Here is a 6,283-nt window from a genome sequence, read left to right as displayed (position 1 = left end):
TAGGGCCTCTTATCTTTTCTCTGGCCTAGGACCGCTCCAAGAGCATAATCAGAAACGTCGCACATGAGCTCAAAAGGAAGGCTCCAGTCGGGTGGCTGCATGATAGGTGCAGTGGTTAATGTGCCTTTAAGCTTGGTGAAAGCTTCCTAGCATTGCTCAGTCCACTCGTACAGAGCATCCTTTTGAAGAAGATTATATAAAGGACGAGAGAGGAGACTAAAGTCCTTTATGAATCGCCTGTAAAATCCTGCGTGTCCTAAGAAGGATCGCACGTCTCTGATGTTCTTGGGTGGAGGTAGGTTAGAGATAAGATCGATTTTTACCTTATCTACCTCGATTCCCTTGGACGAGATGATATGCCCAAGGACAATTCCCTTCCGAACCATGAAATGACACTTCTCCCAATTAAGTACCAAGTTCTTTTCTTCACATCTTTTCAGCACACATTTAAGACTTTCCAAGCACTTGCTGAAAGATGGACCGTAAACAGAGAAGTCGTCCATGAAGACCTCTAGATATTGCCCCACCATATCAGAAAAGATACTAAGCATACATCGCTGAAAGGTGGCAGGGGCATTACATAGTCCAAATGGCATCCTTTGGTAGGCAAAGGTGCCGTAGGGACATGTAAATGTGGTCTTTTTCTGGTCTTCAGGGGCTATCTCTATCTGGTTGTAGCCCGAATACCCGTCAAGGAAACTATAATAGGAATGACCAGCTAACCTTTCCAGGATCTGATCAATGAATGGTAAAGGAAAGTGATCTTTCCTCGTGACGGTATTCAACTTCCTGTAGTCAATGCACATTCTCCAACCAGTAGTGACTCTAGTTGGCACGAGTTCATTATTAGCATTGGCTACGATGGTGATTCCGGACTTCTTAGGGACCACTTGAGTTGGACTCACCCATTGACTATCAGATATAGGGTATATGATACCCACGTCCAATAGTTTAAGAACCTCGGCCTTAACCACTTCCTTCATGTTTGGATTTAGTCTACGTTGTGGTTGCCGAGCGGTTTTTGCATTATCCTCAAGATATATGCGGTGAGTACAAATCGAGGGATCGATTCCCTTGAGGTCCGCTATCGTCCATCCCAGGGCTCCTTTATGCTCAATGAGAGTAGATATGAGCATACTCTCATGTTCTTTCTCCAGGTGGGCAGAGATCACCATCGGGTATGTCTCATCTTGACCTAAATAGGCATATTTCAAATCAGAGGGCAAAGGTTTTAGGTCAAGCTTCGGCGGCTTGAGGTTAGACGGTAGAGGCATTACATCGGTTTGTGGCAATTCTTCAAATTGTGGCCTCCACCGGTTAACTTCAAGTACCGGTGCAGTATCAAGCAAGGCACACGTCTCCCTAATCATGTCATCATCAAAATCATGGGAGTAGGCCAGACACGTCTCTAGAGAGTCAGAGGATAAGGTTAGAGGTGTTGTATCTTCCACTAAAGAGTCAATCATATTAATGTCGTGGAAATCGTCATCCTCCTCTAAGTTTCTGCCGTTATTGAAAAAGATGTTTGACTCCAATGTCATATTCCCAAAAGACATAGTCATGACACCATTCCTGCAATTGATAATTGCATTTGAAGTGGCAAGGAATGGGCGGCCAAGAATGACGGGGATCTGAGTGCTTATGTTATTGATGGGTTCGGTGTCCAGGATGATAAAATCTACAGGGTAGTAAAATCTATCAACTTGGACCAACACATCCTCAATTATCCCTCTTGGTACACGAACAGAGCGATCAGCAAGTTGTAGTGTGGTTAGGGTGGGTTTTAATTCACCCAAACCTAACTGTTTGTATACCGTGTAGGGAATCAGATTGACGCTCGCTCCTAAGTCAAGAAGTGCATGATCAATTCGATGGTCCCCGATTACACATGATATGGTTGGGCTACCGGGATCCTTGAATTTCTGTGGCACGTCTTGCTTTAGGATGACACTCACTTTCTCGGTCAAGAAGATCTTCTTTTGAATACTCTGCCGTCATTTGGTCGTGCATAAGTCTTTCAAGAATTTGACATATGAAGGTATCTGTTTTACGACATCAAGTAGAGGAATGTTGACTTTCACTTGTTTCAACACCTCTAGGATATCCTGAGAGTTAGAGAGAGGTTTTGGTGAAACCAACCGTTGGGGGAATGGAGCAACTGGCTTCTCTAGAAGTTTCGGTTCTAATTTTTGTGGGGCATCACTAGATCCATCATTGTTGTCCTCTTCTGGTTCTTGAGGCTTTTCGGGTCTAACCGGAAGAGTTTTATCAATGATCTTCCACTCCTAAGAGTGGTGATGGATTTAGCGTGCCCCATCTGATTCGAAGAGCTGGGATCATTAATCTCGTATTGCGGTTTAGGATTGGGGAGAGGTTGTGCAGGAAGCATCCCCTTTTCTATGACCGTCATACGAGAATCTATCTTTTGCATAAAATCTGTAATTCCCCGCATTGCCTGAGCCAGCTCTTGTATGGAATTTTGAACCGGTTCCTCTTGAGGTTTCACTTGATTTGGATTTTGATTGAAGAAACCTTGAGGAGTAGCCGTTTGTCCATTCCTCCAACTAAAGTTTAGATGATTTTTCCAACCAGGATTGTACGTATTGGAGTTAGGTCCAGTAAAAGGTCTTTGATAGTTGTTTACGGCATTGGCTTGTTCATTCAACACTCCTCGAAAGGCAGGTATTGTAGGACAATTTTCAGTTGTATGAATGTTGCAATCACAGATGTCGCAAACAATTTCATTAACCTTATCCTTCTTTCCTTCCATGGCCTCAACTTTCCTTATGAGCGTAGTCACTTTACACTTGAGATCATCCTCTTCTTTCAAGAGATATAATCCACCTTTCTCCTTTAATTGAGTCGGCCTAGACGTGGTGTTCGACTTTGGGTAATAGTCCCATGATTGTGTTTTTTCAGCAAGACTATCGAGGTAATCCCATACCTCGTCAACATCTTTATTAATGAACTCTCCATTACACATTGTCTCGACCATTTGGTGCATGGAAGATGTCAGTCCATCATAGAAAAAATTTGTAATGCGCCACGTTTCAAATCCGTGTTGTGGGCATGAACTGACCAAATCTTTGAACATTTCCCAACATTGGAAGAATGTTTCATCTTCCTTTTGGGCAAAGTTCATGATTACTTTTCTGAGGGTAATCGTTTTATGATGTGGGAAGAATTTTTTTATGAATTCCCTCTGCATGTCGTTCCATGTGCCAATGGATCTAGGACGCAGTGAATGTAACCACGTCTTAGCTTTCTCTTTTAAGGAAAAAGGAAAGAGTTTCAACCTAATTGTATCCTCAGATACATTAGGAAAACATAATGTAGCTATAATCTCATCGAACTCTTTCAAATGTAAATATGGACTTTCAGATTCAAGTCCATTGAATTTGGGAAGGAGTTAGATAACTCCTGGCTTGATGTTCATTTGTCCTGTGTTTTCAGGAAAAATCATGCATGAGGGCGTACTCACTCCCGCCGGTTGTAGATAATCTCATAAAGTACGAGGCGGGGTGCACGATGCACCTCATTCTCATCTAGGGTATCCTCCACCCGGGTGGAAGTAGAGGAGGTTGGTCTTCACCATAACTTCAATTAACTCGGGGATTTTGAGTGGTGTCTAGTCTGCGATGGATAGTCAACCCCTCAACCAATCCTCCTTCAGTCAAGAGACGTCGAGTGTTGTCACTGGCCCACTTGGGCATGAAACACTCGCAGCCCTCAATCAAATTCAAAGCCTAATCCTAAGAAAGGGAAAGAAAATCTAGAAAGAAAGAGAGAGTTTGAAAGAAATTACCAAATTGGAGTCCCTAAGTTAAAAACCTACAAAATAAAACAAAATAAGTTAGATTCTAAAAAGAGAAGAACAATCCTTTAAAAGAAAGATAGCAGTAAACTGATTTCTAAAAGAAAGTGGAAATTTCTAAAATAAATTAGGAAGGTCCTAAACTAGAAAGTAAATTACTAAAAGAGAACTGAAAAATAGAAAGTAGGGAAGGAGCTTACCGAATTAGAAATTTCTATCTTAAAAGCCTACAAAATAGGAAGGTTAGTTTCTAAACAAAAAAATTCTAAAAATAAATGAGGAACCAAAGTTAGATTCTAAAAGAGTTAAAATTAGAAAGTTACCAAAAATAAAAATAGAAAGTTAATTCCTAAAAAAGGGAAATAACTAACCTAGTTTCTAAAAACAAAAGAGGAAAATTTCTAAAAATAAACTACTTCCTACAAATAGGAAAATACTAGAATTAGAAGATTTCTAAAATTTAAACACTAATTTTAAAAGTAGAAAAAGTAGAGAAATTAGGAAGGAATTACCAATTTAGGAACTTATGTCAGGATCCTACAAAACAGGAAAACAAGTTAGTTCTAGAAATCAAATAAAAGCCTACAACTAAAGTTAGTCAAATTCTCAACTTATTTTTCGCATACTTTGCTCGGGACTAATAAGATGCTGGTTGAGGGTTGCAAAACTTGTTCACTCCCCAAGTATAGGGTTGTGATGAAGTAATAAACTCGGTAAGACCGAGGTCGAATCCCAAGGGACTGATATCTGTACGTTGTCTGAAACTAATTAGAACTAAAACTAGAATGAGATGAAATTTAATTCGAGTTGTAATTTGATTAATAAGAGTGAACACTAATCTAAAACTTAAGTAATTTAGAGGAAGGAAACTAGGGATTCAAAGGATCCACTTGTAGGGATCAGGGAGATCTTATGCCTGTATCAAGAATTATAAAATTTAAACTGAACTTGATCTGGTTTTCAAGAGATGAAAGGTATATGAATTAGAATGGATTCCATCATCTAACCATGCCCAGAAGACAAAGCAAACAACAAGATTATACTAATTACCAACCAATCAACAGCGCATGGAAGTTAGGAAGGGTACCATCATCCATACCATGCCCAGGAGACGATGGTGAACAACAGGGCTTCCTCACGTCATAACATCAAACGGAAAAAAAAGGAAATATTCAAAGCTATTGCAGACCCATTGTAATTTCAGTCACAACAGGCCATTAAAGACTAAGAAAAACATTCCTTTAATAATCAACTAAAGTCAAATTCAGTTTATGAATCTAAATTAAAAGCATGAAATAGAATCTCTCATCTCGCTACAGGCTTCACCTCTTAGCCCTAGCTAAGAGGTTTAGCCACACATGAATGGGCTAAAATAAACAAATAAACAAAAGGAAAGGAAGAAAATCAAAAAACACAGCAAGGAATTAAAGTAAAGGAAAAACTTCTCTCTCTTCTCCCTGTCTTCACGTTCCAATAGCCAAGCTGATCCCTGGCGTGCAAATCTGTCGATCCTTATAGGTAAAGCAGGCCCTGGAGAGGTGTGCTGCCGTCCGTAATTGAGTTGGAGTTGGTTTCGCTTGAGTTTACGCAGCTGAGTTCGTATGCGCAGCAAAAGTGCAAAATGTATTGCGTTTGGAGTGTAGTTGCGGCGTGATATCGACCTACCTGTCAATTCTGAAATCTTGGCTAGGGTATTGGCCTCCCTATGGACACATTGGACGGTCTGGATCACTCAGAATATTAACGATCGTGACCCACTACTCCCCGCACATCTCGGACTCGTCCGGACGTGGAAAACAGGGCCTGCATATTTTGCCTTGCGCTGATTGAGTGGTGGGGTCCATGATCGATTTCGATTTCGAAATCCAGTCCGTCCATTCGATTCCCCACGAAAAAACGTTCAGAGATGGATGCTTTTGGATTGTATTTGATGTGGCCCACCAGAGTTCTTATTCCACCGTCCGAGCTGCGTTTGAAAGATGAAAAGCCGATCTACGCAATATTTTGAAATCTATCCACCTAGGCCTGAGTGATAGGGGACATGTGAGTCTCATAGACGGTCCGGATCTGACCGTTGATGCATGGTGTGGCCCACAAAGATCCGTCCGCACGTCCGTGTGCGGACGCTGGAAGAAAAAGACGGACTTTCACTTGGAAGGAGTCTCGGTCAGAGACGGATTGAGTCTTTTTTTTATGCCGTGCACGGCTAGTGCACTTATGCACTATGCACACCTGTCTCATATGGGGTCCACATATGATGTTCGTGAGAAATCTGCACCGTCCATCTTCTGAATCATCAAAATTAAGGGGTTGAGACCAAAGTTGAAGCATATCCGAAGATTAGGTGGGCCCAGAATCAACTGTTTATGGGCTGATCCGACAGTTGTGCCACTTCCAGAGGCATCCAATGGGTGAAATTTTACGTGTACGGTTAATTTATGGCCCTCAAGCCATGTATGAAGTTTCGAG

At 41.3% G+C, this 6,283-nt stretch overlaps 1 non-coding gene across 1 annotated transcript; it reads left to right on the top strand.

Annotated features, from left to right (window-relative positions):
- The first annotated feature begins 3,053 nt into the window (after positions 1 to 3,053).
- On the top strand, positions 3,054 to 3,160 carry LOC131238178 (small nucleolar RNA R71). The gene has a single exon (XR_009167588.1). It is a non-coding gene; the product is annotated as a small nucleolar RNA R71 (small nucleolar RNA).
- The last annotated feature ends 3,123 nt before the right edge of the window (positions 3,161 to 6,283 follow it).

This window comes from Magnolia sinica, chromosome 2, assembly GCF_029962835.1.
Source record: "Magnolia sinica isolate HGM2019 chromosome 2, MsV1, whole genome shotgun sequence".
NCBI lineage: Eukaryota > Viridiplantae > Streptophyta > Magnoliopsida > Magnoliales > Magnoliaceae > Magnolia > Magnolia sinica.
Note: the sequence above shows the minus strand (reverse complement) of the source record. Positions and strands in the feature narration are given on the sequence as shown.